The sequence below is a fragment of the Tursiops truncatus genome, chromosome 5 (assembly GCF_011762595.2).
Source record: "Tursiops truncatus isolate mTurTru1 chromosome 5, mTurTru1.mat.Y, whole genome shotgun sequence".
NCBI lineage: Eukaryota > Metazoa > Chordata > Mammalia > Artiodactyla > Delphinidae > Tursiops > Tursiops truncatus.
The window spans coordinates 4,838,993-4,861,511 of record NC_047038.1 but is presented as its reverse complement, the minus strand read 5'-3'; the positions used below and the strand labels follow the sequence as shown (position 1 = coordinate 4,861,511).

The 22,519-nt window shown below is 37.6% G+C and overlaps 1 protein-coding gene across 8 annotated transcripts in view; it reads right to left on the bottom strand.

The window, feature by feature from the left end:
* Positions 1-22,519, bottom strand: part of ELF2 (E74 like ETS transcription factor 2) — a 96,414-nt gene that overhangs the window by 24,639 nt on the left and 49,256 nt on the right. For 2 of the 8 annotated variants that reach the window (XM_019927958.3, XM_073804828.1), the window contains exon 2: positions 18,711-18,813. The exons of the other annotated variants lie outside the window; for them this stretch is intronic. The gene's annotated coding sequence lies outside the window, so the exon portion shown is untranslated. The remainder of the gene's footprint in view (positions 1-18,710; positions 18,814-22,519) is intronic. 8 annotated transcript variants of the gene reach the window in all.

Sequence of the window (22,519 nt, the reverse complement as noted above, 5' to 3'; positions counted from 1 at the left end):
AGCTAGAGCAATGGTCAAGAGTCTTTCTGAGAAATTAAGAAAAAAATGGGAAAAAAACTTTGAGCAGTGAATGGTAGGAGAACAATAAGAGGGGGTCAAACAGTCTGATGCAGCTGAACTAACAGTGAAACTCAAAGCTGGGGTATGGTGTGTTGGGCATGTTTAGAAGAAAAAAAAAGGTAGGAAAACTAAGGTCTAAGAACAAATATGTCTGTCAAGGACAACAAGCTGAAATCAAGAGATTTAGGACCATTAAGTAAAGCCTGGTTCATCGATACTGGAAGACAGACGACAGATGCAGGAGCGCAAGTCTACAGCTTTACAAAGAGAAAAGATGGACTATTTCCTATGTTTTATACTACTATATGTTTAACTCACTCTTTTCAGTTTTTTATACTGCTGATTCATTTAATAGTTAGGTTTTATAAAATGTTATTAAAGTGAAGATGTTTGAATCCATGGTCACATATTCATTCATTTATTCCATAAATAATTACCCAGCACTTACTTTGAGCAAGTTTCTGTTGTAGGCACCTATTACTACACCTGGTGGCACTGAATTACGTAAAAGGAAAAAATTAAGCCTTCTCAATTCAGACAGAACCCACACCAAGTGTGAAATTCTCAGCATGATATACAAAATTGCTTATACATGAAATTAGAGTAGCAGTGGGTACGTGCTACATTTTGGACCACCACCCAGCAGAGTTAAATATTTACATGTATAAAAGCCTTCATAAGGCATGGATTTTTAACAGGGGGTTCACAAAGGCAAAATTTTGTTACCAAATGTGCATTTTTTCTGAGGAAGAGGATCATGACTATTCTCAGATTCTCAAAGAGGTCTATGACCCCCAAAGTCATTTCATCATAAATTATCTGGCCATATGCATTTGTCGACCATAAAAGCCCGATGATGATTGGGCTTCCCTGGTGGCTCAGTGGTTGAGAGTCCGCCTGCCGATGCAGGAGACGCGGGTTCGTGCCCCGGTCCTGGAGGATCCCACATGCCGCGGAGCGGCTGGGCCCGTGAGCCATGGCCGCTGAGCCTGCGCGTCCGGAGCCTGTGCTCCGCAACGGGAGAGCCCACAACAGTGAGAGGCCCGCGTACCGAAAAAAAAAAAAAAAAGAAAAGAAAACAACCCTATGATGAGTAAGGATCCAGCATGTACCATTTTTGAAACTGATAGTTTGGCTTAGGTTCACATGTTTTCCGCATTTTACTTAACTTATCCCTGGGTCAAATTCTCCTTGAGCTTGTTGATTCTTCACTTTACGGTTTACACTGAACAAAAGCAGCCACTCCTAGAAGACTATCTGTCGACTGAGTCTTGCAGCTAGTCTTTTCTAAATGGATGTCAGATTCAAAAAGCATTTATTAAGTACCATATGTGTATGACACCATACAAAGTGAATTAAAATGGTTAATGATCTATTTTAAATAACATTTATAACAAGTGATTTCAAGGGCTTGGGTTCTTTATTATCATTAGGGAATGTACAGTATCTTGAATATTCTGGAAATTTTTTTCAATTCCTGTGAAACTTTACAAGGGCTAATGCATGGTTCTTATTTAGCATGTTTATGAAAAGATTTACAATGGAGTTCTTAACTAAAACACATTGCAACAGTAAGTCAAATTCTATTTTGATTGATTCTAAAAGGAATATTCAAATTAACTAATTTCTTCCCCTCTTACAATATAGCTTCTGCACCTATCCACTGAAAAGTTCTTCAAAGGTCAACATCAGCTTTTTTTTTTGGCAGTACACGGGTCTCTCACTGTTGTGGCCTCTCCCGTTGCGGAGCACAGGCTCCGGACGCGCAGGCTCAGCGGTCATGGCTCACGGGCCCAGCCGCTCCGTGGCCTGTGGGATCTTCCCGGACCGGGGCACGAACCCGTGTCCCCTGCATCGGCAGGCAGACTCTCAACCACTGCGCCACCAGGGAAGCCCAACATCAGCTTCTAATTGCCAAGCCCAGCGATCTCTTCCTAGTTTTCGCCTGACTCTACCTCTCCAAACAAATGAAATTATTGGCCACCCCTTATTAAACTCCTTCCCTTCATATGATTTTCATGACAATAAACTGTCTGGCTTTGTTTTGTTCCTATTTGTTTTTTTCCATTGACTTCGCCTACTTCGGCACAACCCTCAAATGTGACTGTTCTTCCAAAGCATGAGCCTTGGCCACTTTCTCTCTTCATTCTCCACTCTCTCAAGAATGGTAGTTAGTATCCATTCACCACCAGGGCTTTCAATATGACTTCTGAACTGACTCAAAAATCAGCATCTCTAGGCTTGACTTATTTTTTTTTTTTAGTGCTACATTCTAATTTCCAATTGTACGGTAAACATCTTTATTTGGATAACCCACTGGTACCTAAAGGTCCGTTATCTACAAATCTCCTTTCCTCTATCAATAACATCACCTTCATCCCAAGCTAGAAATCTTGAGTCATCTGTGTTCCCTGTTTAGGAAGTCATCTCTTGTACAATTTTTGAGGAGGATTTTAAACGTATGTAAAATTACCAAAAAATATATATATATAACAAACAGCCACGACCCCCGCATCCAGAACAAACAACTGTTATCATTTTGTCATCTATACTTGAAGGTGCTGTTCTTCCCTAAGAAATAACACATTACATGTGGAGATAATAACATCGTTGAGAACTACCAACAGTCCTCATTCACCATTCTATCTCTCCAAAGAAACCACTATCATGAGCTTTGTATATATTCTTCCACTCTATGTTTTACACTTTTATGTTTTCACATCTGTGTACATTTATGCATGTGTGTGTGTGCATGTATCCCAGAATGACATACAGTAGTACTCTGCATGCTTTGGGTACATAAATGACATTATACTACATATGCCATTCTAAAATTTATTTTTTTCATTCAAGATTCATATTCTATCCATGTTGGTATAAGTAAATATAGCTTTGCTTTTTACATACTTCAAATTATCCCAGTGCACACATACACCCCATTTTGTTCAAAAACTTATCTACTGATAGGCAAATAAAGTTGTTTCCATTTTTCACTTTTATAAACAATGCTGAAAAAAATTCTTATCTATTTTTTCTTAAGCATATATGCCAGAGTCTCTCCACAGCATACACCTACAGAGAGAATTTTTAGGTCATAGAATAAGTGCATTTTAAATTTATATGTTACTCTTTCCAAAGTAGCTATGTAGGTCTAAAACCCCACTAGTGATGTGTTAGTGCTCCCATTTTTCTTACGTTCTTGTCAATACAAGATATAATCAAACTTTAAAAATGTTTGCCATCTGTTGGACGGCAGGAAATTTTTCACTGTTGTATTAATTTGCACGTACTTAGTATGTACTGAGGATAAACATTTTTTTCATATACTTATTGGCCATTAACATTTCCCCTATGAATTTCCTATTCATATCCTTTGTCATTTTTCTATGACACTTTTTTGTCTTACTTATATGTAGAATGTTAACATACACTAGACAGTAATTCAGATATGTGTTCCAACTATCTTCTGTCAGCCTGCTGTTTGACTTCTACTTTGGTTGGTCTACGGTATCCTCTATCCTACAAAAATTTTAAGTTTTGATCCAGCCAAATTAATATGTGCTTTCCCTTACAGTGTATGTTAAATAGCCCATGGAATAAAAAGGAAATCATAAAGGAATTGAGAAATATTTAGAAATGAATTACAATAAAAATACAACATGTCAAACTATATGTGACACAGCTAAAACCGTACTCAATGCCAGGAAATGAAAAGGTTTAAAAATATATAAGCTAAACATTCAGTTGATAAAGATGGAAAAATCAACAGAACAAATCCAAAGAAAAAAGAAGGAAAGAAATAATAAAGAGCAGGAAAAATGAAATAGAGAGCAATAATTTTTAAAACTAGAGAAGATTCACAAAACCAAAAGTTGATTTTGGAAAGATTAATAAAATAGACCTCTGCAAGGATAACCAAGAAAAGAAGGTACAAATAAGATACAGAACAAAAGGGGAGAAATAACCCCAGATACAATACATATAAAAATAATAAATCAGTATTATGAACAATTATACACTAATAAAGTTGAAATCTGGATGGACTGTATAAAGAAGCTGTATAAACTATAAAAAGAAAAACTGAATAGAATAGTAAGTAGCAAAGAAATAAAAATGTAGCCCAAAACCTCCTCTCTACAAAAAAAAAAAAAAAAAAAATTACAGGCTTAAATGTACTTTTAGGAAAATTCTAGCAAATTTTTAAATTAATTCTTATCTTACAGAAATTGTTACAGAAAATAGGAGAAAAAAAGTGAAAGCAGCCTAGATTATTTGATGAGCCTAGTGTAATCTTGATTCCAAGATTAGATAAGGAAAATACAAGAAATTATAGTTCCATATAACTTATGAAAGGTCCTTAACTTAAAGCAAAACAGAGCAAAATGATGAGTAACATGTATCCTCAAACGCAAGGAGAATTCAATGCCTGAGAATTGATCACATTAATATATTCCAGAAGAAAAATCATGACGTATCAAAGAATGCTGAAAAAGCATCTGACAGGATTCCATGTATAACTAACACAAAAACAAAGCCAAAGGACTACACGGAAATTCCTTAACCTGGTACATGTTATATACTAAAACCTACAACAAACATTAAACTTCAAGTTGAAACTTCAGATACAGTCCCTTCAAGATTAGGAAAAAAACAGGACTGCCAATGCGAGTGTAAACTGGTGCAGCCACTGTGGAAAACAGTATGGAGGTTCCTCAAAAAACTAAAAATAGAACTACCGTATGACCCAGCCATCCCACTCTTGGGTATATATTCAAAGAAAACAAAAACATTAATTAAAATGATATATACTCCCCAATGTTCACAGCAGCATTATTTACAACACCCAAGAAACAGAAGCAGCCAAAGTGTCCATTAACAGATGAATGGATAAAGAAGATGTGGTGTGTGTTTATGCACACACACACACACACACACACAATGGAATACTACTCAGTCATAAAAAAAGAATGAAATTTTGCCATTTGCAACAACATGGATGGACTTGGAGGGTATTATACTTGGTGGAATAAGTCAGACAGAGAAAGAAAAATACTGTATAATATTACTTATATAAGGAATCTAAAAAAATTAAACTAGTGAATATAACAAAAAAGAAACAGACTCACAGATACAGAAAACATACCAGTAGGGAGTGGGAAGGGGGAGGGACAAGACAGGAGTAGGGGATTAACAGGTACAAACTACTATGTATAAGATAAATAAGCTACAAGGATATATTATAAAGCATAGGAAATATAGCCAATCATTTATAATGACTATAAATAAGAGCATAACCTTTAATAATTGTGAATCATGGGACTTCCCTGGTGGCGCAGTAGTTAAGAATTCACCTGCCAATGCAAGGGACACGGGTTCGATCCCTGGTCTGGGAAGATCCCACATGCCACAGAGCAACTGAGCCCGTGTGCCACAACTACTGAGCCTGCAAGCCACAACTACTGAGCCCACGTGCCGCAACTATGGAGCCTGCATGCTGCAACTACTGAGCCAGTGTGCTGCAACTACTGAAGCCTACATGACTAGAGCCCATGCTCCACAACAAGAGAAGCCACCGCAATGAGAAACCCATGCACCACAACGAAGAGTAGCCCCCCCTCACCGCAACTAAAGCCCGAGCACAGCAACGAAGACTCAATGCAGCCAAAAAAAAAAAAAAAAAAATTGTGAATCACTATGTTGTATACCTGAAACATATAATATTATAAATCAACTATACCTCAATAAAAAAATTTTCTAATTAAAAAAAAATTTAAGAGAAAATCCACCACCAAAAAAAAAATAACCAGGAATGCCAATTAATATAACTATTCTTAAACATACTGGAGTTCTTGATGAACATCATAAGGAGTAAAAAAGAAAGAAGATGACTGGAGACTGGAGAGAAGGAGGGCTGAGTTGCCTCAGCTCAGGCCATCCTAGACCAGTAAGCTCCCAGCTGATCCACAGGCAACCACAAACAGGAGAGTAAAACGTGGTGGATGTCAATCAGGGAGAATTATGCAGCAGTCAGAAACAACAGATTACATACATACAAAGCAACATGCATGGATATTAAGAATAGTATTTACTTAAAAAAAGTAGGAAACAGAGCAAGATACGTAGTACCATTTCTATAAACTTTAAATTTATACAACAAAATATACACACTTAATACACTAAAAAAATACCTATTAATCAAATTAAATTTGATGCTTATGAGGGAGACTGGATTTTTATATAAATAAAAAGGATAAAGAGGAATAAATAAATAAATTGAAAAAAAATAAAAGAGGGTATGAAACAGGGCTCTAGCTTTACTTTTCTCTTTATAAAAAACTAGCTATCCTAATATAATCTACCGAATAGTCCTTCCTTTCTATAAATCCGTGTGTATTATATACTAGGCATAAATACATGCTTACTCTTTCCGGGCTCTCTAGTCTATCCTACTCAACTATTCATCTGTGGACCAATAACACATTTAAAAATACTGTAGTTTTAGAATCATTCTTTATGAATAGGAGGGCAAGTACCACACACTTTGTTCTTTTGCAGAATTGTCTAGATTATTTTTGGACCTCTACCTAAGAGTTTGTCAGATTCCACCAAAAACAAGTCCTCTTGGAATTTTGACTGGAACTGTATTGAATTTATAGATTAATAGGGGAAGAATTAACAGCTTTACCATGTCCAGTTTTCCATGTGTTTGCAGCTGCTCACTTTGTAGGTTTTCAAATTTTCTGGCAATAGGTTGTTTATAGTATTTTCTTATGGTTTTTAAACTCTCTATTCTGTTGGTCATATTTTTAATAGTACTCATTTTTCCTTATCTGTCTTTATAGAGATTCATCCTTTTTTATTAATTTTATGGTATTAATAATCTATTCTGTTCTATTTTCTATTTAATTAATATAGACTAAGTATTTCTTCTACTCAATTTGGATTTATTCTGTTGGTTCTTTATTAACATCTAGAGTTGAGCTGATACTAATTTTATCAACCTTTCTTATTTTCCAATTAACCCACTTAGAGCTATTAAATTTCTCAGTGAGGAGCTTCCCTGGTGGCGCAGTGGTTGAGAGTCTGCCTGCCGATGCAGGGGACACGGGTTCGTGCCCCTGTCCGGGAAAAGCCCACATGTCGCGGAGCGGCTGGGCCCGTGAGCCATGGCCGCTGAGCCTGCGCGTCTGGAGCCTGTGCTCCGCAACGGGAGAGGCCACAGCAGTGAGAGGCCCGTGTACCGCAAAAGAAAAACACACAAAAAAATTTCTCAGTGAGTTCTGCTTAAGTCACATCTAAAATTTTTGCATGCAATGCTCTGTTATTTTTAGCTACAAATATTTTATAAATTTCATTTCCTCTTTCATCCATTAATTAGTGAGCGTTTTTTTTGTTTTGTTTTTTGGGGTGGTTTTTTTTTTGCGGTACACGGGCCTCTCACTGTTGTGGCCTCTCCCGTTGCCGGAGCACAGGCTCCGGACGCGCAGGCTCAGAGGCCATGGCTCGCGGGCCCAGCCGCTCCGCGGCATGTGAGATCTTCCCGGACCGGGGCACGAACCCACGTCCCCTGCATCGGCAGGCGGACTCTCAACCACTGTGCCACCAGCGAAGCCCTAATTAGTGAGTTTTTATTATTTTATTTTATTTTTATTTCGGACACACTGCACGGCTTGCGGGATCTTAGTTCCCTGACCAGGGATTGAACCCAGGCCCACAGCCCACAGCAGTGAAATCACCGAGTCCTAACCACTGGACCACCAGGAAATTTCCAATTGGTGAGTTTTTAGTTGCCAATATTATAAGTGTTTTGGTTGTCTTTTCATTGTTGATTTCTAACTTTATTGCATTATGATGAAATAGTATATTTTGAATGACACTGATTTTCCAGACATTGTTGAGATTCTTCTATGACACAGTACACAGTTAAAAGCTGACCTGTATATAACTGGAAAAAGAAAATGTACAAAGTTGTATTTTATTCAATTAACTACAGTGATCTATAGATCTCCAGCTTATAAAATTTGTTAATCCTGTGGTTCAATTCTTTGATGTCATTTTAAATTTTGTGTCTGCCTGATTTTTCAATTTTGACAGAGTTTTTGTTTTTTGGGGTTTTTTTGAGGCAAGGAATACAACTTTATTCAGAAAGCCAGCAGACCATGGAGATGGCAGACTACTGTTTCCCGACAGAGGTGTTTTGAAGTCCCAGTTTTGTAGACATGTCCACTTCGCCTTGCAATTCTGAAAGCTTTTTATTTATTTATTTATTTATTTACTTTGCCGCACCATGTGGCTTACGGTATCTTAGTGGCTCTTCCTGAAGTGGAAGCACAGAGTCCTAACCACTGGACAGCCAGGGAATTCCTGAAAGTTTTTACTTTAAATGCTATTTCAAGGCTATGTTGTTAGATGCATATAAGTTTATGATGATTATATTTTCTGGACTGCTGCTTTTAGCAGTTTGAAGAGCCTCTCTTTGTCCCAATTAAAGATCTGCACCCTGAATTCTATTTTATTACAGCAGATTTATCTGGTATTTCTCTGATAAATATATTTTTCCATTCTTTTAATTTTGTTTTGTGTATCTGTTAAAAACAGCACAGACTTGTGTTAAGATCACAATTGGTAATTTTAATATAACTGATGTTTTGGACTATTTCTACAGTCTTGATTTTTTAAATAAATGCTTTATTTATTTATGGCTGCGTTGGGTCTTCACTGATGCACGTGGGCTTTCTCTAGTCGCCGCAAGCGGGGGCTACTCTTCGTTGTGGTGCGCGGGCTTCTCATTGCGGTGGCTTCTCCTGTTGCAGAACACAGGCTCTAGGTGCGTGGGCTTCAGTAGTTGTGGCTCGCGGGCTCAGTAGTTGTGGCTCGCGGGCTTAGTTGCTCCTTGGCATGTGGGATCTTCCCGGACCAGGGCTCAAACCCGCATCCCCTGCATTGGCAGGCGGATTCTTAACCACCGAGCCACCAGGGAAGTCCCTACTGTCTTGATTTATGATTTGTATTTCCATAGTTTTTTTCTGCTCTTTGTTGCCTTTCTGTTAGATTGGTTGCAAGTTTAGTTTACTCCCTAACCTACCCCCCAACTTAGTATTTCGGAAGCCAGACCTTCTATTATTTTAGTATGCTCTAGTTGCTTAAAATAAATGTCCTTTTTTCACTTCTCATCTTCTCCAGATCATGTTTCACACAGTTCCTAACTATTTAATTCAAAGGCCACCAAAATCTGGTTCCACTCTATCTTTCTAGGCTCACTTTTCTCAACCATATGCCTCTAGAGAGCCTTATCTCCAGTTAAACTACACTACTTGTCAGTTTCTAAATAAAATACAAAATTTCTGAAATTCTGTTCCAGTTCATGCTGTTTTCTGATTCACTCACTCATTCAACAAATCCGTTATTCAAAACCTACTTGGTGCCTGGCTTTGAGCAATACCAGTAAACACAATGCATATGGTCTCTGGACTTATGAAGCATTGAGTGGAAAGACTAAACAATAAACACAAATAGAATAAAGTAAAACTTCATGAATACATGAATTCTGATAAATTTTAACTGGGAATTGGCTCCCATCGCCCACAGCACTCACTGGACTACACAGCTACCAGCAGGTGGCACCAAACCACCAAAGTCTGACCTCAGACTGACTTGGATACCTTATTCTGAATCCTGGAACCCATTCCACACACGCACTTCCTCCTCCGCAAAGACTGACTCGGGTCGTTTTATTAAACTCACAAGAATGCCATTTTTATGTGATTTGAATTTTTTAGAACTACTTACTACTTCATCGTGGGAGTTTACTGTATCACAAGTGGTAGGTGCTAACCAAAAAAGAAAAGGGAATGCAAGTCTCTGACGAAAATAACAGAACAGCCCTAGTTGATCCAAAAGATGACCAGGAACGAAAAGCTGAAAAATGAAAAGCAGTATGTTCCAGAAAGAAAACAGCATACAAGAGCACCCTGGGAAGGTAAAGTCTGGATTAATGGAAAGGCGAAAAGACAACAGTGCGTGTGTATGTCTGGGGTGAGGGTACTGTGTAATTCATCAGAGTATAATGCTTAAGAGCTTGGGCTCTGGAGCCCTAGCTGACTTGAAGTCCTTGCTCCACCACTTAATAGATGTCTAGCCTTAGAACGGCTATTCAGCCTAGGATTGCTGAAAGTATTAAATCTATTATTGTATAAAGCTCTAAGAACTATTCCTGGCAATAAAGAAATATTAATGTTAGGGTTCTGTTTTTTGTTGCTATTATTGTTGTTGCTGTCTCTAGATGGATGAGAGGAGAGCCCAATTATTCAGTGTCTTGAAGGTCATGTTAAAAATCCTGACTAGTATACTGGGCACAATTAGAACCAATAGAAGGTTTTATGGAAGGGAATATCATGATTCAATTTATAAATATTGGGTTGGTCAAAAAGTTCGTTCGGTTTTTTCCACAAGATGGCTCTAGTAGCGCTTAGTTGTCTTTAACTTCATTCAAAACAATTCTGTTAGACTGTATTGTGACAGTTCTCATATCAGCACGCATTTTTTAAAAAAATTAACAAAATTGGTGAATTTTTGTGTAGCGATTTTAATACTGAAGATGGAAGGGAAAAAAGCAACATTTTCGGCATATTATGCTTTATTATTTCAAGAAAGGTAAAAACGCAACTGAAACTCAAAAAACAAGATTTGTGCAGTGTATGGAGAAGGTGCCATGATTGATGGAACGTGTCAAAAGTGGTCTGTGAAGTTTCGTGCTGGAGATTTCTCGCTGGACGATGCTCCATGGTCGGGTAGACCAGTTGAAGTTGACAGCGATCAAATCGAAACACAGAACAATCAACATTATACCACGCGGGAGACGGCTGACATACTCAAAATATCCAAATCAAGCGCTGAAAATCATCTGCACCAGCTTGGTTATGTTCATCGCTTTGATGTTTGGGTTCCACATAAATTAAGCGGAAAAAACCTTCTTGACCATCTTGCCGCATGCGATAACGTAACGAAAACGTTCCGTTTTTAAAACAAATTGTGATGGGCGATGAAAAGTGGATACCGTGCAATAATGTAGAACGGAAGAGATCGTGGGGCAAGCGAAATGAACCACCACCAACCACACCAAAGGCCGGTCTTCATCCAAAGAAGGTGATGTTCTGTATATGGTGGGATTGGAAGGGAGTCCTCTACTATGAGCTCCTTCCGCAAAACTAAACGACTCAATCCAACAAGTACTGCTCCCAATTACACCAACCGAAAGCAGCACTCTACGAAAAGCGTCCGGAATTAGTCAACAGAAAACCCATAATCTTCCATCAGGATAATGCAAGGCCGCATGTTTCTTTGATGACCAGGCAAAAACTGTTACAGCTCGGCTGGGAAGTCCTGATGCCTCCGCCATAGTCACCAGACATTGCACCTACAGATTTCCATTTATTTCGGTCTTCAGAAAATTCTCCTAATGGAAAAAATTTTGATTCCCTGGAAGACTGTAAAAGGCACCTGGAACAGTTCTTTGCTCAAAAAGATAAAAAGTTTTGGGAAGATGGAATTATGAAGTTACCTGAAAAATGGCAGAAGGTAGTGGAGGTGAACACATGTGTTCAATAAAGTTCCTGGTGAAAACGAAAAATGTCTTTTTACTTAAAAACCAAAGGACATTTTTGGCCAACCCAATATATTTTTTAAATCACCTGGCCTACAATGTGAAGAACGGATTGCTTGGGGTTCCGGGGGTGGTGGGCAGGAATGAACACAAGACCTATTAGAAGGCCAAAGGCCAAAGCAGTAGCTCATATAAAAAATAACTACAGGTTGGAATAGGCTAGTAGCAATGAAGTTGGAAAGAAATTGGTAGACTTACGATACATTTGAAGGTAAAACTGACATGATTTGGTAATGTACTAGGAGGTAAGGGACAAAAGGGTGGAAATGACGACTTCTCACAATACCCACGCCCCCCAACCTTGAATAAAGTCTTCCTTACTGGACTTTAATGACTGTCATTGAATTTTTTTTCTTTAACACTTCCCAAATGAAAGTTTATCTTTCCAGGCTCAGCTAAAATCCGCACTTTCCGTTACAGGAGCTAACAGATCTCTCCTCCGCACTCTCACAACAGTCTTTAGGTTATAAAGAGTTGTTTTCTTACATATTTTCCCCAATAGAGACAAGCTCCTTTACAGTCAAGGCTACATCTAATTTCTTGTTCTAGCCCACACAAAAAAAGCGCGACACGCACCAAGGGCAGCCTCAGATAACCTCGCAAATGGCCTCAAAGCCAGGGCAACTCCTCAAGCTCTTTTCTTTCCTTGGAAGGAAATTCAGTCTGCTTTCTTCTCCTTTCAACCATTCTATCTCTGGGGATTCTGTTTCCCCTAAGATTAACTGTAGAATTAACTAGTCTTTCATTAGCCTCCCCATTTCTTGCAGCTGCCAAAACCAAGTATATAGGGATTCTTTTTGTTAAAGTGCTTGCTACTAATTCTACTGAAAAACTCCTGACTCCCTTTGTGAGTTGGTAAACTGAAGGCACTGGCTTCTGCCCCTTACTTTTATTCCCATGGATGAGGTTCACCAAAAGGACTTCCTGTTTTGTGTGTGGAGGCCTCTCTTCCCAGAACATAGCCTGCAGGTGAAGCCTAGACATAATAATCGGTGTCTTCTTACCTCAAATAGATAACTGGCACTTCTGAGGGCCTCCTAAGCAGGCCTGTAATGTAGCAATGGAATTAAAAACAAATGTGATTCTGCCAGCCTTGTTTTTTCCAAACCGAACGTCTAAAGTTTACTGTTGTAAATCCAAATAGTAATAGATGCTACCTGTTTGAGTTCTTTCTCCTCTTGAACCAAATCCTTGATTCCCTCTTCAAAAGAATGTTTCATTGTAAGTTATTATTCTAAATCTTTATTTTATGAGGATTAAGTTGCAGAGGGGAAAAAAGGTGAGATATATATATATATATTTAAAAAAAAAAACAAAACAGGATTCAGATTCTCCTAAAAGTCTTGTCAAACACCATGCGCACCAAGAAGTCCCATTTTGCTAACCAGTTTAGAGACATAACTCCTTTTTTCTTTGATGTAAAACTTTCTAGGGTCATCTTTTGCAAGCTCATCTAGCGATAAGAAAATCTCTAAGTTCTAGTTAACAAATAATTCATATTGTTCAAATATATTCTTAAGTAAGTCCTGGAGGATAACTACTTATTATCATGACTCAGTCTTATAGAAAACATATGAAAGCATTTTTCATTAAAGATTTAATTGTTCATTCCTTTTAAGTAATATATGTATTTTGGTTGATCTACAAAGTAAAAAGAAATCAAACGTCCAGTTATGACCAAATGCTGAACGTAAACTTGGAGAATATGGGATATCTGTTATAAAAACTGGTACACTACACCTTAATAATGTCTAATGGAAAGAGAGGAAACCGGCTACATTCCTTCTTCCCTTGATATATACTCAATGGAAAAAAAAAATTACAGAAATGGAGAAAAATTTTTAAATAAAAATTAGTCCTACCTCATCTCCTAATCCCACTCCCAAATTGTAACTAACCACTGCAAACACTGTTAGTTCTCAGCACTGTCCCCTTATTTTTTGTGAATGGGAAAGTCACTCATGTTTTTGATGGTACTGTACACACATTAAAAAAAAAAAAAAGGTGAGATTTAGGAATGCTTAATTCCATTTGACTTGCTTCTCTGTCCCTAAACCCCTCTGCCTTAACAGTCAACTATGCCCTTATGATAAAATTTAAATATGACCCATTACAATAGCAATAATGCAATCTGGAACTTATAAACTAACTACTATACCTGGGAATTCTTTGTCTTTCCTCACCTTTCCCCAACCCTATCTACTTCATACTATTATTTCCTCAAATGCTTGTTTTTCTCATCTTAGTTGGCAACCTTCTTCGAGGCCAGCCACCATGTTTTATTCAACTATGAATCACTTACTCCCTAGGAGCAGTACTGTGTGCATAGAATAGGTACTTTGTACATGATAAATATTAAGTTTACCATTATCTCAACTGTACTTAAAGACTGACATATGGAGGAGAAGGGAGAATTTATCTGCTGCTTCAACTGCTTGAAAAGAAATGATTCACGAATTTATTATTTTAACTTAATTGCTAATATTAACGCTAAACAACAATCTCAGGAGTTGTTAATTTATGTATTCTGATTTGTGACAAAGCAATTTTACACTATGGTGAATTTACATGTTTTCTTCACTAGAGTCTAAGTATTGCATGAATGCAGACATTGCCCCTCTTGTCCACTGCTCTAGTCCCATGCTCTAAATAGTGCCTGGTATATAGCAGATGCTCAATGAATGTTTACTGGTGAATTAATTAACAGCAGCAATGCATTACATCACCTCGTATAAGCCTGAAGGAACTTTAGTATCTCTTCACCCACAACAGCAATCTTTGTGATGGGTATACTATACACAGTAAGAAACCACAGGATTAACTGAGTTCTCACGATGGCAGAAGCTCTCTTTTGGTGCTATCATTCCCAACAGCCGAGGTAATGGTTCTCAAAGTATGATCCCTGGGCCAGCAGTACTGACATCAGCATCACCTGGGAACTTGTTAAAAATGCAAATTCTCCGGACTTCCCTGGTGGCCCAGTGGTTAAGAATCCACCACCTGCCAGTGCAGAAGACACGGGTTCGAGCCCTGGTCCGGGAAGATCCCACATGCCGCGGAGCAACTAAGCCCGTGCGCCACAACTACTAAGACCGTGTGCCACAACTACTGAAGCCCGCACACCTAGAGCCCGTGCTCCACAACAAGAGAAGCCACCGCAATGAGAAGCCCGCGCACCGCAACGAAGAGTAGCCCCCGCTCGCTTCGAGAAAGCCCGTGTGCGGCAACAAAGACCCAACGCAGCCAAAAATAAATAAATAAATAAATTTATATTTAAAAAAATGCAAATTCTTGGGTTTCCCTGGTGGCGCAGTGGTTGAGAGTCCGCCTGCCGATGCAGGGGACGCGGGTTCGTGCCCCGCGCCCGGGAAGATCCCACATGCCGCGGAGCGGGCTGGGCCCGTGAGCCATGGCCGCTGAGCCTGCGCGTCCGGAGCCTGTGCTCCGCAACGGGAGAGGCCACAATAGTGAGAGGCCCGAATACCGCAAAAAAAAAAAAAAAAGCAAATTCTTTAATTCCAGCTCACTAAGTCACAAATCCTGGAGGTGGGGCTAGCGATCTGTGTTTTAACAAGCACTCCAGATGATTCTGACGTACGCTCAAGTCTGAGAGCCACTGGCCAGAGAAATTTTTCTGATGGAAATAGAAGGGATCTCAAGCCAACAAAAAGGTCATAAAATACTAGATGAGGCTTTAAAGAAATGTACTTAATGTTCAAACATTAGAATGTTTTTAGAAGAAGTTAAATTAAGTCAATCCATTAAGTGACATGAAAAACTACCAGTACAGTTGAGAGGTTTTTTTTCCTTATCAGAGATCATAAAACTGTATTCAGATCCCTACTACGAGTTATTAAGGAAAGAAAGCAGAAATAAGGCAGAATATGGAGGACAGGTAAAATAAGACATGGATAAGATCTGGGAAAACTGTTTTTTAGATTCCAACTGAAATTTAGCACTTTCATTTTATATAAAAGTACGAACCACAGTAGTTTTCACAGTATCTGTGACTCACGACCGACAGAAATCATAAAATATTTTCATATCATATTATAGTTGTTACATACATCTCAAAATATACTTTACGGTCACTACTTTGAAATTACAGCAGTAAATCAGATCTGCCACTAGATTTCATTATTTAATGCATTATTAAAGAAACATGTATTAATATGTCACAATTAAAAATAGTCTGAAAGCTACATTTCAATATATTTGGTTCCTTGGCAATGCTAGGTATTTCATATATTTAAAAACATTGTTCTGAGAGAAGGTCCACAGGCTTCACCATATGGCCAAAGAGGCCCACAATATAAAAAGATTTAAAAAACACACAAAAGTTAGCAGTTAATAGCCGTGTTAAAAGTGTTCCTGACCTCCTAAGTTATGGGCCCCTTCACAAATCTGAGAAAACGTATAGACCCTTTTCCAAGTTTACAAAGGGGCATGGGGGACGCATTTGGGACAATGATTCCTTCTCCTGAAACAGCATTATACCAAAGCACCCACCTTTTGATTCCAAAAAGAAACGCCAGTTGTGCAAATACCTTAATCTCTGTAACTTTTAGCTTAGTATGGGCAATGAGCACATCTATAGCCCACATCTGCAGAGGCAGACAGACAATTCAGGGGAAAGTGAGTAAGAACAGTCAGCTAGCTTAAAATTAGGGAACTGTGAATGAGGAGCTAAGGAGTTCAGTCTTTATTTTAGGTAATGCTTTGATTGTCTTCCTTTACTTTTCATTTTACAGTACTCAGTATTTTGGAAACAACAAAATTTGTATTAAAAAAATACTTTGTTTAAAACTCTTAAAAGGCTTCCCACTGCCCTTTAGATAAGGCCCAAAAAACAGGTACAAAGCTCTCAGAGTCCTCACCAGTTAAGATTTTACCTCTTTAGCCTCATTTTCATCCCCTTTCCTTCTCATAGTCCATATTCTAGCCATGTTGAATTCCTTTCTGCAAACCAAATAGGCCATGCTCTCCTTCCTCCATGCTCTCCTCCTCCTTTCAGACACGCTACTCTCTGCTTGGCTAATTGCTTCAGACCCTTCAAACCTGTTTAAATGTCACTTCCTCAGGGAGGCATTCTCTGACCTCCTAGCCATTCCCCTACTGTATACTCTCTAAACCTTTCATTAATCTTTTCACAACGCTAACTTATCACATTTTATTGTAACAACGTGTTTTTAACTGTTCATCTTCTCCACAAAGCTGAGAGCCTGGTGGGGGCAAAGCCAGGGTTCACCACAAGAAATATTCAGCTGAGCCTGACATGCTGGTCCTCAGTAAGAGCTGGCTGAGGAATGAATGTATGGATATGCCTAGAGACATGTTTTAAAGCATTCCTGTTCATATATCTAAGAAGTCTGAGCTATCCCGACTTGGCAACACTTACAACCTTGTGTGTTACTCATTTAAAATTCCATATAATCTGTATTCAGCCCTGTCCTCAGTCTGAATTAACAAAACTGTATTATTTAGACACATTGTTTGTTATTTATAAAATTGGAAGTTAATTAGTATTTAAAAAAACAAGTCTGAGTACAAAGGAATGAATGCTACTAGTTTCCCCAATTAAACAAATATCCTCTAATGATCGACTGTCTGGATATACTTATCTTTCCTTTTATATAAAATAGATGTCTCCTGAGAAGTATACAAATACCATTTAAAATCATTCCTTTTCATTTGTTTTATTAATTGACAGGGTGGTTCTTGGCTTTTGGCCACTCTCCTTCACATAATCAATAATCTGTAAAACATATATTCAAGGTGCACTAAAAATCAGTGGCTACTTTAAAGAGCCCTTGAAGGATCCTGTTTTAAAATGAAAGCAGAAGAAGCTTCATTTCATTTTCTTTCTAGATCACAAAATCCAATTAAAAACTGACAATTATGATAAAACTCTTTTTTTTGGCCGTGCTGCTTGTGGGGATCTTAGTTCCCTGACCAGGGCCCAAGAAAGCACCGAGTCCTAACCACTGGACCACCAGGTAATTCCCAAGCTCTACCTACTGACTAAGTAAAAGCATCTTATTAAAATACTTTTTCATCTTCTATATGCTCCGTGATTTAATACCTTATATGGCTACTCTGTATACTGTTAAACAGTATAGTTAGATGGTTTTTTAAATACCCTCTCTTAAATGACAGTAAAGAGTTTAGAGATCATACTCAGCACATGCAGGGACTTCCACAATGGCAACTCACCTCCATTTTTCATGAACCTGATATGTTAATATCCAATTCCCAGATAATGGGAATTTCAGGACGATTCAGAATTACATGATAACATATTTCGTTAATTCTAAGACATACACTTTTTCCAATTTTGACATCTCTGAAATCAGGATGTATTTTACAATTGACGATATCCTAAAATTTGTAGTTGCCAGCACGTTTTTCTTTTAGTGGTCTAAAAATAACGTTTCGTACAACTGATGGCATCTTAAATGAAATACTGTTAATAAAATATTAAAAACTTCTCTCTAATAAGGCTTTCTAACTAATCTAAATAATAGTATAATTATAATTCACACAATTCTAGAATCAAAACTAAATAAACTTAAGATTCACATTTTACCTTTTTAGAAAACTAGTGACCAGGCTAAATTCAAGAAAATAGATAATTGAAAGAAAACACTTCTTAAAAAATTATTTTAGGAAAAAGTATAGATTAGAGGCAGAAATAACACAAATGAAAAAAAGAAAGACTTGAAGATGTTCAGTCAGTGGTAACTTCGAAGGAAGTGAAGGCGGGAGACAGACTTAAAGTTCTGTCTAGAAGAAACAGATATTAGGGACACGGCAGGAGATTAACTTAGAAGGCAGATTCCTTAGAGGGAAAAATACTATTATAATCTTTCTCCCTCCACAAGGAGGGATCCTTGTCACCCTTTAAACAAAAAATACGGAAACATAGCTGAAATCATTGTAGTTAAATGTAAAATTGCAAACATTCTTAATAAATTAAAGACCAACCTACCAGCATTGTCTTCCTTCTGGCTCAATCTGTTTCACCTTCAGGTAATCCTAGGGTAGGGGCTCCTTTTCAGATCCCCAGTTTTTCATGTCGATCTTCTACCTCCCTGTGGCAACAATATTTTCTAATTAAAAGAGTCCTTTTGTGCCACAGGGAGGATTTCTGATGGTATAACACATACAAAAGTTATCACAGCTCATCATGAGGTCAACCTAGTCTTGAGAGTCTTCAAGAAAGAAATCTGGTTCCTTATCTTATTTTTCAATAGAAATCTGGTTTTATTTTTTAAAACTGCATTTCAAAAACCTGAACTTTCATTTATTTAAAAAAAAGCACTACTTTCTTGTTGAAGTATATAAAAACTCTTATCATTCATCTATCTTTTCAACTAACCTCTAAACACAATTTTGTTGATCACCAAAAAAAAGAGTTTTCTGAGTTCTCTTGATAATTACTTTAACTAATAAGACCAACCTTTTATGTTTTGATACTTGGTTAAAAACCAAAGTCCTGTTCCCAATGAGCAGAAGAGAGAAGTAGGAAGCTACCAGATCCCTTTGAGCCAATGTTTGTTAGTAAAGGTTAATAAATAAGTCTACGTGTATTACATAACATGATGTGAATTATGCTTAAAACGTACATTAAAAAAGACCAGCGGGAAATTTAGAAAAGTGGTAGTTACTGTGCCCTCACTGGTAAGATTATGGGTGATTTTCACTGTTTATTCTTTGTAATACTTTCCAGTTTTTCCAATGAACACGTATTGCTTTTATTATTTTTTAAAAAATCAAATTTAGGTGTAAGCAAGAATGACTAAAACTTACTGTGATTTTAAGATGAAGTTAATCTAAGCATGACAACATTATGGCCTTGATATATTTTGGATGACCATATTTACGTTTTTTGGATGACTACCTTTTAATATTTTAAATAACCCTACGGTATTCAATATTTAGCATATAAACAAAAAAGAAAACATATTTAAGATTTTACATAGATGGTTCTTCATTATACTGCAATTCTAAGTCAAAACTCAATTTGCTTCAGTCTGTATTTCTTAACAGCTATGTGTTGAACTCTGTATTATACGCTATATTCAACAAAATAAAAACATGGGCTCTGTACTCAGGGGCTTGTATGCTCACTTTGAAAACAAAAGGAGTATACACACAAGAACAGTGTAAGAAAGTCAATGATCATGTGTCTAAATCCAGATGGTCTCACAGAAGATCAGGAAAGGGAGTGTTTCACATAGGCCACAATTGCTGTGGACAGCTTCATGTGGTTGGGCCCGAAGGAATGGATAATACTTAAAGACATCCTTGATAGGAAACTATATTTGAGCAAAAGCTCAGAAGCATAAATAGCACAGCCATGAGAAGGGCAGAAAGGAAGACTGCTAGAATACAGAGTTTCTGTAGATAAGAAGGCCAGATTTAAAAGGCTCTACTTCTGGATGATTCCGCGAGTCAATGAATTTGGTAGAGGAGTGGACTTAGAAATCTGATAAACAAAGAGCTTCAGGAGAATGATAAATGCAGATCCCAGAGCACAGTAAGTTAAGGAAGGAATGAGGAGGAAAAAGAACAGACTTAAGGTATAAAACATTTGTCGTTTTAAAAAGCCAAAGTGAACGGAAAGAGAAAACTACAACAGAGAAGTATTAAACAAATGTTGTTTTAATGTATAAAAGACCTTCTCCATATCTGAAGGCACAAGGAAAGGTCTTAATGAAGTTAAGGAACACTTACAGAGCACTTACATCACAAGCGCTGTGCTTTATAGGTTTATTTTATATAATCCTCACAACACTGAATTCCTATTTTACGACAGTGAGATAGACTCTGAAACAGTTAAATACTGCCAAGTAAGTGATAAAGTGGGAACCTGAAACCACGACTAACTAACCCAATCAATATTCTTCCCTTTCCTAAGTAAAGAGAGCCACTTAAAAGGCGCGAAAGAAAAAAGAAAAAATTTAAGCTCAGGATTAGTCACCCAGGATTTTTTATTATATTTGACTACTCTTTGGCTCTTCTTGTCTTCAAACTGTAAACACTCCCTAAAGTTAATTTCTTAATTCTGTGTCCTTTGTTCTCTATCACGGAGTGACAAATATAGAATTGAAAAATCTTCCCCTTGGGGAAATCTCTCAAGTTCCTTTCCCCTTGGAGTTTTCATTTATTTCCATGGCTTCAGTGAGGATGATCCCAAATTGGTCTCTGCTTGACCTTTCTGTACTAAGCTTCAGTTGTACTAGATAACCTTCCATTTGCCCCTACGGACCTATACGCCACCCTTCACTCTCTCCCAGGAGGCTGACTTCCCTGGCTCCCTCTCTGTGGCACTGCCCTCAAGTCAGCTATGTCCTTTGACCAAAGGTCCCAGATTCTCTCAAGGTAACCCTCTCTCCAGGGCTCTCCTTCTGGGTTCCAGTAACCCTTCCCTCTGTTTGGCCCTTGGGCCAAAGGACAGAAACAGCTCTGCTACTGCTAGTTCTGGAGTACCACCCCCATCACTTATGGTTACCCTACACTTGCCGACACATTTGTAACTAGCCATTTATTAAAACATTCCTTAAATTATCCTAATTTGAATATGCCCTCTCTTTTGTGATGGGGCACTGAACATACATTTGTACATTTTTAAATACCTAATTATTTCCCCTTAGATGCTCTGCTTCAAATCAAAATCAACATGCTTATTATCAAACTTATCTGCTTCCCCAGTCTTGCCTTCCTCAAAACCCTTTATGATACTTTTGCCATTATTAGGGTCAAAAAACTGAGTAATACCTTACCTATCTATGTTTCTCCCCCTAATCTATCATGCCTAGTCTTATTAGATCATACACAGTAGAAGTGCTTATATAAGCCCCTTCTGTTCCTATTGCTTCTACCTTGTTTTAATACTTCTCAAGCCATCCCTGAGTCATACATACTACAAGAGCTAGTCTTTCTGCCACATCTTTTCCCTACAATTCATTCTCTATCTACTGAGATACTGATCACTTAGTACTTTCTACTCAAAACCTTCCAAATCTTTGTCTCTTATATGGCTAATTACTAACTCTTAGATTCAAATCACAATCTAGTCACAGTTCTTAACGGAACCTCCTATTAATATCTTATTTACTCAGTATCTTCTAAACATATCTCAAATTTCTACACCCTACCCATTTGTTAACTATATTTCCCTCAGTCTACGTGCCTTTCGCCTACCTGCTATCTGCCCAAACAAATCCTACCGTTTGTCCTCCTCCTTTCTCTAAAACACTCCCTAATGCTGTAAGTTGAACTTTCCTCTTCTGAAAATTTCTTTGAATTTGTAAGTAGTGCTCAACTGATTCTACACTGCTTTACATTTTGATTATAATATATATATTTTATCTCCACAAAATATAAATTACTACCACCTTGAGGGAAAAAAACATGTTGAACACAGTGCCCCAGCACATAACAGATACACAGTATTTATTGATATAGTCTCATAAATTAAAGTGGAAGGTGATGAGGATAAATATAGTTTAAGTTAAGGTGCAAGATGAAGAAGCAGATTCTCAACAGCTCAATCTTTGCAGCCAAGTCTTAAAAGATTTCCAGCAAAACTTACCTATTATTGATTGCATTGGTATAAACTTGTTACTCTGTACTAACTCATTAATACTCTGTACTAACTCTGTAATAACTCATTAATAACTCTGTAATAACTCATTAAAATTTATATATATATAATATAAATATTATATATATATATATATATATATATATATATTTAAGGAGTGAACATAAAAACTGAATTTCCACATCTTA